The sequence below is a fragment of the Acomys minous genome, assembly GCF_964271855.1.
Source record: "Acomys minous genome assembly, chromosome: 16".
Taxonomy (NCBI): domain Eukaryota; kingdom Metazoa; phylum Chordata; class Mammalia; order Rodentia; family Muridae; genus Acomys; species Acomys minous.
The window spans coordinates 90,117,061-90,131,951 of record NC_140498.1 but is presented as its reverse complement, the minus strand read 5'-3'; the positions used below and the strand labels follow the sequence as shown (position 1 = coordinate 90,131,951).

At 44.8% G+C, this 14,891-nt stretch overlaps 1 protein-coding gene and 1 long non-coding RNA gene across 6 annotated transcripts in view; one reads left to right on the top strand and one right to left on the bottom strand.

Annotated features, from left to right (window-relative positions):
• LOC311587712 overlaps window positions 1–10,632 on the bottom strand; it is a 39,748-nt gene extending 29,116 nt beyond the window's left edge. Inside the window, exon 1 of the long non-coding RNA XR_014775949.1 lies at window positions 7,260–10,632. This is a non-coding gene — a long non-coding RNA (uncharacterized lncRNA). The remainder of the gene's footprint in view (window positions 1–7,259) is intronic.
• The window catches only part of MED13L (mediator complex subunit 13L), a 213,787-nt gene that overhangs the window by 65,564 nt on the left and 133,332 nt on the right, over window positions 1–14,891 (top strand). The gene's annotated exons all lie outside the window — the stretch shown is intronic.

Below are 14,891 nucleotides of genomic sequence, written 5' to 3'. Positions count from 1 at the left end.
TGCCGACATGAACAATCTTGTTGTCCTTCATGAAGTATTACCTGATAGCAATTACAGTGTACAGTGGGCTCTGTAACAACTGTAAAATTTGTATGGGAGGTACACATGATTGCAAACTCGGCACAACTCATTTCAATGCAAGGAGTAAAGTGCACTGTAGAGGCTAGGAGAGTGTGCACTGGCCATGCTCTTGAAGAACAGAGGTGCTGCTGGTTTTGTTCCTTTGGTTACCCTGTGGCATTGCTTGTCAGGAAGTCAGAATGGTACATTTTTCCATATTTAGACTGTAGTAATTCCTAATTGTCATTAGTTGGGAATTTTTGTTGATGAGTTACTTCAAGAATAAAGGTGGTTTATATGTTAAAGTTTCCTAGTGTGCCTTTGCTTTTTAGCTGGGCATGTGTGCACCCCTGGCTAGCAGGCAGTCCTCAGGGGTTTAGGAGTTAGGCAGTGTCTGGAGACAAATGCTTGATATGTCCTTTTTGATTGACTGATGCAGGAGACACAAAAGGCATGCTTGAGTGCCTCCCTCTTAACTTCAACACTGCATCCTTGGGAGTGTCCTGCAGCACACAAACTTTGACAGACGTGGGTCATAAATATGTGGTAATGATTGTCATGTAAGCCTCACACAGCCTCCAGACTTCTAATAAGAGTGGGAAGCTGAGATGCCAGTTCAGGTGATAAATAGCTAATGGTTTTTAGATATATGATTTAAATCAAAATAATAGCTTTCATTGGTTTTGTGTGTGTGTGTGTGTGTGTGTGTGTGTGTATTTGACATTAGAAAATAGTCTAAACCTGCAGTTTATGTAGAGTTGAAAATGTTCAGATTCTAGGTTGCATAAATGGTATATTGGTACTTCACTGAGTATTTGCCGTAGAATTTTTTTTCTTAAGCTATGTTTCTTTGAAGATAAAATTATACTATTGTTTCCTGGGAAGCTGCATTTCAGTGACAGATTGATTCAAAGTGAGACATTGGCTGACTGCTACACTGGCAGAAAATTCCCCTCTCCATTGTTAGGAAACCCCTACGATTCTTACAAGTGTGGAGTTGTTCTGCGCTCTGTACTTCTGCAAACTGTTCCTCAGGTTCATGCTCTGCAGCGTCACTTCTTCTCTAGGCTTCCCTACCCTTCTTGGTGATGTTCCTGCAGACTGTCATCTGCTGTGCTTACTGAGGATTTACTGTGATTATCCTAAAGGTTTAATTAAGGCTTGACCATAGACTGGCGCAGTCTTCCTGAGGGGGCTGTCTCTCGGAACACTGACTAGCCTTACTCAGTGTTCTCTCCTTGGCTAATGAAGAGGGCGTTTGTTGAGACCTGTGTTTGTTTAATCAGTTCCCTGGGCTCAACACTGAGGCAGCGGCAGAGTGAAGTTAGACCGTAGGAAGTACTCCTCCTTAAGTGAGGCTTACGTGAAGCTGCCATGTGCTGCATAAGTTACAGTTGGCGCTTCAGTGGCTTCCACTTAGTGCAGCGTATGATTGTTAGACTTTCTGCCCAAGGTACGACAGATAGAGGGCTGTTTGCCAAAGAGTCCACGGTACAGCCCTTTTCATGCTTTGCCATTATTGCCAACTCAGCACACTGATGTGTGCTTTTCTAGCCACCTGAGCACTGATAGTGCTTTTCATTGAGTGTAGATGTTAGCGAGCTTCAGAAGTTAGGGTCTTGCTGTGGAAAGGCGACGTCTCCCTTGATGGGTGTTCTGCTTGTGTTAGAGTGGGTGAGAGCTTCCATCTCCAGAGCAGTGTCAGCGAACAGAACAGGCTGCTCACAGAACAGTGCTTCTGCATCTAAACCCGTGCTAGAGTTCATGACTGCCTGTGATGTGGGGTGCTAGTGTGACCTGCAGAGTGGCTTTAGTCATGTGGGCATCCTTCTCAGGCGCTCTTGTCAAGCGTTATCAGTTTTACACTAATGTCTTCAAGTCTTTGTGAGTTTCCTGAAAAATAAAAAGTCTTCTAACTGGCCTTTACCAATAAGAGTATGGGCATCAACTCCAGGCAGTAAAGCTAAAAGTATGTTTTTTGTTTTTTCCTTTCTTCCTTTTGCTGAACATTCCGTATGCTGGACTTGCTTGCTGTGAGGCAGGGTGTTGCTGACACTTATTTTCAGCCTCCAGGAGATGAGCATGCGCACCTGGTGTGCTGCATGGAGAGCAGCATACAATGAGTGGTCTCAGGGTGCTGGAACTGGGGCTGCGGGAGGGGGTAGAGATGGCTTTGAATAGTGACCTGAATATTTGGAGGAGTAATTCTTTACATCTGTTGAGGTCCCTTGGTTTCCAGATTGTGGCTGTGGCCTTGTAGTTTCACCCCTCCTTGTTTCTGTTGAGAACTGTGCTACAAAGAATGACAGGTAGGCATTGCCAGAGACTGAGGAGAACTTAGGAGCATTGCTCTTCAATAAGCCCTAGAGAATGCATGGAGGAAGTGAGGCTGCCCTGCAACAGGACAGGGGTAGGTGTGGAGAGAAACAGAAAGCAGGGCCACCAGTAGTGAGCAGAGAGAAAGGAAGAGGGCCCTGAGAGGTTTGTGTGAGATCTAGAAGCTCAAGGGACTTGCCCGAGCCGTGTGAGGAGTGACAGTGCTTAGGTAGAGGCCTGCTTGTTAGGCTTGTGTATCAGGTCAAGATCCACTCCTACCTGGGGTTAGCCATGGACGGACAGGTGTATGGAGCATGGATGAAGAGAGAGTTAGCCACAGGTCAGTAGGTAAGATAGACAGATTGGTAGAGACGGGTTAGTACCTTCTTTTTCGAGACAGGGTTTCTCTGTGTAGCCCTGGCTGTCCTGGGCTCACTCTGTAGAGCAGGCTGGCCTCGAACTCACAACTATCAGCCTGCCTCTGCCTCCTGAGTGCTGGGACTAAAGGCATGCCCCCCCCCTTTTTTTTAATATGAGGATTGTTAGTGATGTGTATGGCTAAGGCTGGAAGGGGGATGCTTGCTGTTTCAGAACATTCTCAGGTTCCTTAGGAAACCCTTCCATAGCTAAACAGCGTAATTATGTAGTAAGAACTGCTGCTGTTTTGCTCAGTATTCTAGATAGACTACAATACACGTTATACAAAATAAAAAAACAGTCTAAAACTGTTTCGTGAATGCGTGCTTATTACACTGATGTCTAGCAGGGTGAGACGTTCAGTCTGCACTAGTACAGGTGAGAGGGTGAACTGGAGCCTACAGGAGAAAGGCCCAGCTTCTTAAATCTTGGCAGTGACCATCTGAGATCTTTGGTACTTTGTAAAGCATGTGTCTTTCAGTTTGGTTTTCATAGACCATTATTTTGTTTGCTAATATAGTTTTAAATTGTGGATTCTGTGAAGAAATTGATGGTACATTATTATTAAACATGGGAATGGATGGACAACATGAATTCATGGCACTGGAGTTGGTTCTGATGGGACTGATTGCTAATGGGTAAATCAGATCGATTCAGAGCCAACTTACCCGAGAGATGAGTCTGTTTCTCCACGGCCTTGTGCAGACAGAATATCCTCAAGGCGAAGGTCCCATTTCATCCAGCAGACTTGGAGTTCTTAGTGTGTGCTGGGTGTTCTAAGTTTTCTACAGCTTGTCTTTTGTCACAGGCCATTGGAAGGAGAGTAACGCAGCATTTTTACTCTAAGACAGGGCATGTGGGTGTGAACGGGCCCGCAGGCATAGTACTTTGCTTTCTGTAAGGACTTGCTCGTGCCCTCCCCGCCGGGCCTTTGCACCATTAGCACCAAGGCTGCCCCGTCTTTCCCAGATGGCTGCGTGCCTTTTTGTAGTTACAGAGCTAAGCTTAGAGAAGTTTGACTGTACACTTCAGAATGATCTAGAACATGGTTTTGTAGTTCACTCTCAGAGAACAATTTGCTTTGCAAATTCTTTGTTTTTAGTTTATTCTATCCATGCAAAAATTGGAGTAATTTGTCAAACTGTGTAAACAGAGTTTGGCAAGATTTTCAGTACAAAATGTACTGTTCTCATCTTCAGATGAAGTTTATACCTGGAAGCTGTGGCTTGTGTTGAGAAGTGTATCTTGAGAACCCCAGAGCAGAAACAGACTTGCTGTTAGAAGCTTGTTCCCTCACAGTGACCCAAAGAAGGAGTCTTTGCGATGTATTTCTTTGCTCAGAGGAAAATTTTATGTTTTGTTTTTATTAGTAAAATTAATTATGCTGAGAGACAATTGATGATAAAGAAGGATGCTAAAACATTAATATACAAATATTGCACTTAGGGACTAAGTAAATAATACCCAAATAAACTACAATTTGAAAATGATAATAAATATAATTACTACTTTAGAAACAACTGTATGACATTATTGGGGATTGAGGTAGTGGTGTTGGTCTGTTGACAGCGTAAAAAGCAGCAGCACACAAACCAGGTAGATGTTTGTCCTGACCTGAGAGTTCATCTGTACAAGACTGTCACTAAGTGCCTGCAGTGATCAGGAGATTTGAGAATTGCTTTCTTAAGCTGGGTGTGATGGCTCACACTTTTAATCCCCGCACTTGGGAGGCAGTAGGTTGATCACTGTGAGTTTGAGGCCAGCCTGGTCTACAAAGTGAGTCCAGGACAGCCGAGACAACACAGAAACCCTGTCTCAAAACAAACAAACAAACAAACAAACAAACAAAAAACAAAAAAGAAAAGAGAATTTCTTTTTTCCCAGATGACAATGAGGCTTCTCTTTATGACAGTTTCGATAAAATTTACCTTAATTTATAAAAATTTAGTAGCGGAATTTTTTTAAAAAAATAATTTCTGTTAGCTCTTTTGAGAATTTGATCCAGTGTATTGTGATCATATTTCCCCCCAACTCCTTCCTCACCCCTCTACTGATTGATTGCATGGTGTTAAGGGTTTGAATAGCAGGGATGTGTGGAGGGTGGCTCTCCTTAGGCTGCACACATGGAACCCTCTGTTCTGTTTTCTCAGAACCACTGAGAAGAAGGGTGCCCTCTCTTCCCTACCCACATACCCTTGCTGTTGAAAGAGATCCCTCACCCCTTGTTTTTCTTTTGAGACAGGGTTTCTCTGTGTAGAGCAGGCTGGCCTGGAACTCAACAGCGATTCACCTGACTGCCTCCCAAGTACTGGGATTAAAGGCCTGCAGCACCACACCCGGCTGAGATGGAACCATTTTAAATGTTATGTGTCCCATACTTTTCTCTCCTTTGTTATGTCATTCTCTTTCCTATTTCCCATTTTCCTTGTCTAGAATTAGCCTTTTAGTCTTTCTCTTTTTTCCCTTAATCCAAACCATTTTTCATCTTTAACCAAATTGTTTTCTGTGACTCTAACTAAACTTTAAGGTTGTTTAATGCTGTCATTTCATTTCAGAATCCTCCAAAGACAACTGTTCTTGTTTTCCCTCCTAGCTAACTCATCATATCCTTTCCTTTCTCCCTCCCTCCCTTCCTCCCTCCCTCCCTTCCTCCCTCCCTCCCTCCCTCCTGACTGCACTCAGTGTGGAGGTACAGAGGCCCTGTACCAAGCACTTATCACACTCAACCTGTGCTCCCTTTTCCCCTCAACACTGCCCCCAAGTTCCTCAGAATTCCTTTTCCTTCTTTTATTTTATTTTTGGCAGAGACTCAAGTACCTCAGGCTAGCCTCAAACTTGCTAGCTGAGGATGGCCTTGAACTCTTGATCTTGTTTCTCCTAAGTGCTAGGTAAATGCATGCACTACCATACCCAGCAAACAGAATTCTCTCGACATATTCTGATATGTCAGACACTTAATTAGTTTTGTTTAATAGCTCTGTTTAAATTTGTTTTTCTAGTCAAAATTAATTTCTTTTATATCTCACTATTTTGTGTGCATTTCTCTCATGGAATGTTTATGCATTTGGAAAGATTATGAAGAGTTTATTAGAATAATTAAAAAATGGGATTTAAATATGAGCCAAGCCTTGTGTATGCACACTTTGTATGTGTGTTGATAAATGTACTAACTTTGACATACTGGTTGTCTGTGTTTGAGATGTGGTCTTGCTGCGTGGCCGGGGCTGGCCTGGTACATATCATGCATTTAGGCTAGCCTCACACTCGACATTTTCCTGTTTTAGCTGTCTGAGAGCTGGGCTTGCAGCAGTCTGCTAACATGCCAAGTGTGTTTTGTTTCTGAGAGAAGCAACAGCTAACAGGGCTCTCCCTGAAGATTTTTGTATATTTCATATGTATAAGTCTTCATTTGGTTCTGTAGTAGGTGAAATTAACTTGGAAAGCTCAGGAGGCTCTGTCTAGAGTCTCCTGAGAGCCACACCGGACCCACATGCATATGGATTACCTGTTAGCAAAACTGAACACTCAGCTGCTTTTGACATTAGGTCACTTTGAGTCAAAACTTTAAAAAAAAAATATTTTCTTAAGACTTTATGTATGAATGTTCCATCTGCATGTACACCTGCATGACAGAAGAGGACCTCAGATTCCAGTATAGATGATTGTGAGCCACTATGTGATTGCTGGGACTTGAACTCAGGACCTCTGGAAGTATAGACAGTGCTCTTATCTGCTGAGCCATCTCTCCAGCCCTGCCCTCCCTTTTTAAAAGGCATAGTCTCACTATGTAGTCCTGGCTGGACTGGGACTCATTGTGTAGATCCGACTGGCTGTGGAAACATGCAAAGATATAAGCTTACCCAGATCTAAGGCTCACCATCACTGTGCTCTGAGGTGGGAAAGGCAGGACTGACTGCAGGCACTTTTGGCTTCAGGACTTTTCAGTGTGCTGTGCTACCTGAAGATGGATGCTTTCAGCGGTCCAGATGAGAGTCCTAACATCTACGAGATAAACATTCTCATTTTCTGTTTGCTGCTTAACAAAAGCAGGGCACTGGTCATTTCTAAAGAGTGATCCTGGGGAAGGCTGTGGGTGTAGATGCATCTGATCATCTGGGATGCGTGCAGGGCTCCAAATATCTGTCACCATGTCACCACAGGCTAACTGGAAGAATGCAACCACAGTTTGCTAGGGCTTGGGATATAGCCTGCTTCACATCTGCGCAGTTTTACTGTTAATGGCTGTGAGGAAAATCAGGGGCCGATGCTGCCACCTGACTGAACTTTTCGTGGACATTGAATTGTGCCCTGTAAGGTTGAAAAGGAGCTGCTGAGGACGTTTCCAGAACCACCTGCCAGAGTTAAATACCCAGGAGACAGCTGCTGTGAAGCTGAAGCTCTGGCAAAGGGTTCTGGGCCACGTGGGTTTGGTTTTGTTTTGATTTCAGACAGGGTCGTCTGTATACCAACCTGGCTTTGGCTTTGAACTCCTGAACCTCCTGCCTCCATGTCCCGAGTACTGGGATTGTAGGTGTGCACAGCCATGCCTAGGCTAGAGGGAGTGGGGTTTGAAGATAGGCTAGCACTCTCCCACTGTGCTGTAGCCCGAGCCCTCTCACTGGGCTTGTGACTTGTTTGAATCAGAAAGGAAGGCCAGCACTTGATGCCTGAGAAACAATGGATGACTGACGAGAAAGAAAATGTGCTTAAAAAAATCTCAGTATAGTTGATTAAAAAATAAGGCGTCAAAGATTATCTGTGGATCTGACTGAGTGGGTGCGGATGATGAAGTCCTGCATGTGATTTAAAAATAGATTGGCCCATCGTGCACAAGGAAAGGGGCCTGAGCTCTGGGAGTGAAAAGAGGCGGTGATTTGGTTGCTGTTAACAGTGTAGACTCCCCTCTAGCCATGCAGAGCACTGTGATTTACTCACTCAGGGTAATTAGCATGCTCACTGCTCCCTGCCTCCACAGACAGCTGCAGTCATGTGCTCAGTTTACAGTGCTCAAGAGCGCTCAAGTGGGCAGAGTGGGCTAGCCCTGGGACCATATCATACGGCTAGTGGTTTCAGGAATTGGAATATTTAGCTGGGGGGAGGGAGGGAGGGAGAGAGGGAGAGAAAGAGAGATTAGACTTTTTTTTTTTTTTTGAGACTTATAAAGTGATAAAGGCAAATGTTGATTTTATGCTATTCCACAAGAAGTAAATGTAAATTCAGTGTGGAGTGGTTTAGAGAAGTCTCATTACATTTTCCCCCCACCTTAAACAAGTGTCATCTTTTCTGTTTGCCCCAAGTAGGAAGAAACCTCTTCCTAGCTAAGAACAGTCACCATGATTGGATTTGCCTGTCCATGGCAGGGCACTGTCAGCAGTTTCAGAGTGTGGTCTCTTGCTGCCATGATCGGGCTAGCGATGGGTCCTGTAGACCCTCAGGGAGTCTTACAGTCAGGGCTGTTCTGTGATATTGAGGCAGTGTGTCCTGTAGACCCTCAGGGAGTCTTACAGTCAGGGCTGTTCTGTGATATTGAGGCAGTGGGTCCTGTAGACCCTCAGGGAATCTTACAGTCAGGGCTGTTCTGTGATATTGAGGCAGTAGTGCTGCCTCCTAGTTGGCTGCTCATACTACAGCTACAGTTGTGTTTTCAGAAAATGAAACCTAGATGTTACTTCAAAGTATGTTTGATGAAGGGGCTTACTTTAACCCCCTGTAATTTTATGTGTACAACTGTTTTCCCTGCGTGTCTGTCTGCCTGTGCTCGATGTGTGTGTAGGGCCTGTGGAAGCCAGACACTACTGGATTCCCTGAGACTAAAGTAATAGCCACAGTGAGCCACCATGTGGGTGCTGGGTTCTGAACCCAGGTCCTAGGAAAGAGCAGCCAATGTTCTTAACTGCTGAGCCATCTCTCCAGGTCAGAGGCTTAACTTTCAAGTTCATAAAAGCTTGTGCTTCCAGCAAATGTCTTTTTAGTGTTTGGAGAGAAAATGCCCACTAAGGCCCTCTGCCAGGGTGTGGTTATCTACAGGAAAGTGTTGCACAGCCTCCACAGTGACTTGTTTAACCGGCTGCGGTCCTGTGGGAAAGTGTTTGAAGCTGAGCGTGAGTGGTGACTTAGTGTGTGGTGGATACTCTGTGCAGCACAAGCACAGGGACCCTGGCCAGGAAGGCTCCTGGTGCATGTGCTTGAGTAGAGCCTGTAGTTGGGGAACTAGATAACTAGACGTTGTCACTGATTGACGGCTTATCACTTGACATGTTGTGTGAGTTGTGTAGCTGAGTGATGGACGGCTTCCAAAGCATGTGTGAAGGCCACTGTTTTCCTGTTGATCAGTGATGCTATGATTAAATGTGGTTTTAAAACTTAGAATTAGGCCGGGCGGTGGAGGCATACGCCTTTAATCCCAGCACTGGGGAGGCAGAGGCAGGTGGATCATCGTGAGTTCGAGGCCAGCCTGGTCTACAAAGTGAGTCCAGGACAGCCAAGGCTACACTGAGAAACTCTGTCTCGAAAAACCAAAAACCAACCAAACAAACAAAATGCAAACAAACAAAACCCCCTTGAATAATAAGCTGGGCATGGTGGTATATACCTGTACTTGAGGAAGCCAAAGCAGGTGGATTTCTATGAGTTTGAGGCCAAAATAAGTCTAGAACAGCTAGGGCTACATAAAGAAACACTGTCTCGAAAGACTGACCAAACAAACAAGTTACAATAAAAACCACGCTGCCATGTGACCTCTAGGATACATACCTCTAATAGCTGTCTCTGTGTATGATGTTGGGCATTTTAATGACTTGGACAAACTTTTAAAAAGTGTGCACTGGCAGCCTTTCCTCTTAGGATCCCTCAGTGTCTCACAGTTGTCCAGCCTGTATGTTCTAGCACATTTTCCTGTGTGCACTGGAAGTCTTAATTCTGTTATACTTTGAAGACTCCTTTAGTCTTTCTTCGGTTGTGTGCCTTCTTCATGACTCTTTTCTCAGAGGGCATTTGCTTGTCTTCTCTGAGGAGCTTCTGCGTTGGACCATACCCTATGAACACATACTCAGGTACTGTGTTGTGTGCCTTCCACTAGTTTCTAGGAGCTGTGCTGTGTCTGTACTGTTCTTATTTATTCTCGCCCTTAACTCTGTCTTTGGCATGTAGGGCCTACATACACACATTTCTGTATTTTGAGCCTGAAGTGCAGCGGCCTCATCCTGCTTTATGTCACACTTCTGACAGTGCATAGAAGTAGACTGATTGATGAAACAGCGCTCATAGAGTCAGTACATACAGCTTAGACATTATCTCAGTTAAGTTGCTTATGAAAATTAGATGCAGAGTATTGTGGTAAATTGTTAAAATTATCTTTATAAGCTGCATTTTCAAAAAACTGTTACTATTTCAAGTATGATGAAGTGCCATTTCTTTGGAGAGATATTACTAAATAAGCTTGTCGGCTCATGGACTTTCTTCTACAACATAGGTCATCAGTTGCAGTCATGAAGGGAACACTACAGCTGTTAGCTTGCTCAGTGCATGGCAGAGGAAACAGTGTTGAGGAACGGAGAAGAGGAAAGTGCTACAAACTGTGTGCTGGCGGACTTGTGCCCTGCACTCTTGTTCATCTACGCAGCCTTGCCTCTGGGGGCACAGGGTACACAAGACCCGATTCCTGCACAAAATAAGTCCTCATAAGTGATGGCGCATACATAAAGAACACTTTCATTGTTGTTGTTTTGTTTTTATGAGACAGGTTTCTCTTGTAGTCTTGGCTGTCCTCTACTCATTTTGTAGACTAGGTGAACTCACAGCGATCCACCTGCCTCTGCCTCTCAAGCGCTGAGATTACAAGAGTACGCCACCGCACCTAGCTTCCTCCCTCCCTCCCTCCCTCCCTCCCTCCCTCCCTCCCTTCCTTCCTTCCTTTTTGAAAAAAAATATTTATTATTTATACAGTATCTGTCTACATGTGTATCTGCACACTAGAAGAAGGCACCAGATCACATTATAGATGATTGTGAGCCACCATGTGGTTGCTGGGAATTGAACTCAGGACCTCTGGAAGAGCAGCCAGTGCTCTTAACCTCTGAGCCATCTCTCCAGACCCCAAGAACATAGTTTTTAAAGTAAAACTATTATGGGAAAAAACCTGAGCTTTCACATCTGTAAGTCGAAAAAGAGAGTCCTGCCTTGTTGATGAGGGTTGTCTATTTTAAAGAAAGTGTTGTAGACCCTCAACAGGTGACATTTAGTGTCCAGTGATTGCTTCCTGATGTATTTGAGGACCCTTCCGGTGTATAAACCATGACTTGAGTTTTCCCTGCCACGGCCCTACTCCGGCAGCTTTCCGTTCGCACAGCAAGCACAAGCGCCCCCCTGTCCAGCCACCACCCCTTCCTTTCAGGAAGTCTCTTGACTGTCCAGGTTTTCTTGCTGAGCCACTTGTTTACTTTTGTAAAGTGACCTTTAATCTTTTGTGTGCTTAGAAAATAGTCTAGTTTTAAAGATTGAATTCTAGAATATGGTATTATTTCTCTGACATAAATCCAGTGGGTCCATGTACAAAGAATTTTATTTTCATTCCTAAAGTCATAGAACGTAAACTTTGATCCTTTCAGAGTTCCTCTCAGAGGCTTCCAGGTCATTGGCAGGAAGAGTGACTTTCTTAGGGTTGCCCCGAGTGAGCTGTTCTGGGAGGCTTTGCACTGCCGAGGCATGTTAGTGGAGCAGGCCCTTGCTCACTCTTCATCTAGTGTGTGAAGCCACCACTCACCACACCACACGGGGGCATAGCCATGTCTAGAGACAAGCTGCTTTGTTCCCTCTGAGTTTAGGTTAGTGATGAAAGGGAGAAACAGACATTAGCAACCTCATTCACAAGTTGCAGCGACTGCAGCTGGGAGGCCGTGTGGGCTGAGCTTGGGAAGCAGCTGTCAGAAGTGGCTTGTCTGAGGAAGTGCTGCTCTGAACTGAGAGTGATTTATTTAATAGTTTAGTTTTGTTGTTGTTTGGGAGATAACATGAGGCCCTTACACAGGCCTCTGCATTCTGCTCTCCATCTGCTGTAACTAGCACTGCTTGTCCGAAGGTGCCTAATGGCTGACAGGTTAGTGCCTCCTCACCGGCGGTCTTGTGCTGTGTGTAGCTATGTCTGTCAGTGTGTTCCTGCTGAAGCCACAGCCGGAAAGGGCTAGCTTTTTTAACAAATGTGACTGGTTGTAAGAGAGAATGCCTGGAGTTTGTGTTCAGTGTAGGGCTCATGTCACAGCAGCCAGAAGAAACCCCTGCACGCTGCAGGCACCTTTGTTTGCTTCAGCAACTAAGCCAAGTGTGTCTTCTTCACATGGCATTGCTCTATATTCCTAATGTCTTTGTTATTGGCTTTGATTTTTCCTACATGCAGGATTTCAGTCAAGGAAAATGAACTGTTTACTGGCAAATGGGAGTCAGCCCAGGACTTAATGGTTACACTTTCATACCTATCTGTGCCATAGTAAGAGTGAAGCTATGAGAGGCCGCTTTTGTCTTTGGAAGTCTACTCCCAGGTATGTTAGTGTCAGGGGGAGAAGAGTGGAGCCAGAGTGTGGAGGCTGTTTGCTACAGGAGCAGCCACTAGGTACCAGGGTCAGTGTGCACAGATCCTGGACCATGTGGATCAGGAGGCCTGTGCTCCACCTGCTCCTCTGTAAACACACACCCTAATGGTGTCACCTACTTGCTGCTGCACTGAAGCTGTGCTCTGTTCTTGGAGGAATGCTTCCCATGCCTTTCGTGATATGACATCGCTAGTGGATAATTAAATCATTACTTCAGATATGACAACATTTGCAGTTTTATTATTTTCTAATGGTGATGTGGATCTCCAAGCTTTACCCTTGCAAAGCAAAGGCAGGGGGCTCACTGCAAGTTTGAGGCCTACCTAGATTGCTCAGAGAATTGCTAGTCAGGGCTCAATTATGAGTCCTTGTCTCAAAACAAAAACAGAAGAAACACCCATCAACTAGGAAAGAAAGGAAGGAATAAATAAATAAAATAATGTTGCTATTACCCGACCTTTGCTATGTGAAGACAAATAAGGACAAGCGTATCTGACCTTACTTCTTCATTAATAAAGATATTATAAGTAGCATCTTGCTTTTGCCACCTGGTTTCTTGCCTCCCTCTGCAAACTTGCCTCCCACGGCAAACTGCTTGCGTGAGTATGTGAGGTACTTTGCTCGCGCTTCACCCCCAAGTGAGGGTAACTGGGAGACGGAACAGTTTTGCTGTGGTCCCAAGTCACACAGACATGCTGAAATGTTGTGCTTGCGCTAAAATGGTTCCAGCGTCTTAATAGCCTGTTGAACTTGACTTTTCATGCATTACAACTAAGTTAATGGGTACAGTTGAAGAAGAAAAAAAGCAGAAAAAATTGTCCAAAAGTATAGCCAACAGGGAATTATATGCACAAAGTTAATCATGTAAAGGCTGGTGTAGCCCTGTGGCAGAGGTGGCTCAGCCTGCACAAGGTCTGTTCCTCAGCATCGCTGTGAAAATGAGCAGTTACTCTGTTTTCTCTGATGAAGTTCCCTGGACTTACGGCAGACTTCAGAACCTCCTGATGGTCACTGTAGACTGACTGACTTCAAACTAGTGATTGACTCATTCCTCAGGCGAGGCGAGGACGCGGACAGAATTAAATCACTTAGTGCAGCTTTGGGGCATAAGAGGTTGCAGCGCATCAGAAGACCTTCTTTCCGTACTTCGCTGCTCCTAGACACGTAGCTCTCCTTGTAACCATCCACAGTCACTTCCACTCCCTCTTGCCTTGAAAGGTGGAGTTAAAACAAATTTATTTATACAGCTAATTGGCTTTTTTCATGATTCATGAATTGGGTCAGCCTCCATTCTGTGGTCCAGAATGGGAGCTCCTGTGGGTGGTGGAATAGTGGCTTTGTAAACAGGGAACGCGAGCCCAGTAATGAGAAAGCTCTGACCGGTAGCCGGAGTGTCTTCATTTTGTTCTATATCCAGAAAGTTAGCTTTCTTTTTTGAATGGGACACTCACTTGTCCACTGTTATTTACACCAATATAGTATAGTATAGAACAGTAGTAGTCTGTGGATTATGGGTCTCCCCTTGGTGTGGTAAGGATGAGAAGACATATAATAAATACTAAATGACTGGGGGGGGGGGTGGCTAGAAAAGACGGATTTGCTCATGTTAAGACACTGATGTGTGTTTGTGTTGCTGTAACTTTTAGGGGACAGGCTTTACTGGCTGCCTGTCTGTCTTTTACATTTTAGTTTTAGTTATGTTCATATGAGTGTGGGTGCTTCTCAGAGGCTAGAGGCAGTTGTGAGCCTGTGGAAGTGGATGTTGGGAATCAAACTTGGGCCCTCTGATAGAGCTTTGTGCTCTAACCACAGAACCTCTCTTTGTTTAACAGCTATTTTGACAGCACTTGTGATTGGCTAACCCACCCTAACTTTTGCTTGTTTGCTTGAAGTTGTCTCCCCTTGTAGCTTGGAGGTTCTTCTTGAGGGATGAAGTTTGTCTTGATTATCAGTAATGCTCAAGTTTAATAAATACCCCTTGAAACGTTTGTTGGCTCTAGTTGCTTTATGAGTCTGCGAGATAGCTTAGTCAGAAAAGTGCTTGGTGCTGCATGGTGGAACGTGAGAACTGAGTCTCATACATCATCCCCACATCCACAAAAGAAAAGAAAAAAAGAGTCTGGGCCCTTGATACTGTGAGTTTTCCAAGAAGTACAGTGTATGCTTTCAAACTGTGCTGCCCCAAATCACATGTGTCCCAGCACTATGCTAGGAGCTGCTTGTGAGGGGAGAGTGTTCAGGCCCACCATCACCTGTTTTAGATGGAGGTGGTGCTGTAGTTGGGCTTCTCCTGCCAGAGTCAGAGGCTAGAGGTGCTGAGGGCCTTGCCCAACTTCACAACACCAGCAGAACACAGGGAAGGAGCAGGTGGGCATGGCTGGGGGTGACCATTGTCCTCTCAGCCTGAGGACGCATCACAGCAGTCAGCTGAATCACTGTTGGGATGCCTCTTGGCTCACAAAACCGTTTCCTGTTGACTAAGATTGCCACATTCAGTCGTGTGGAAATGGATGC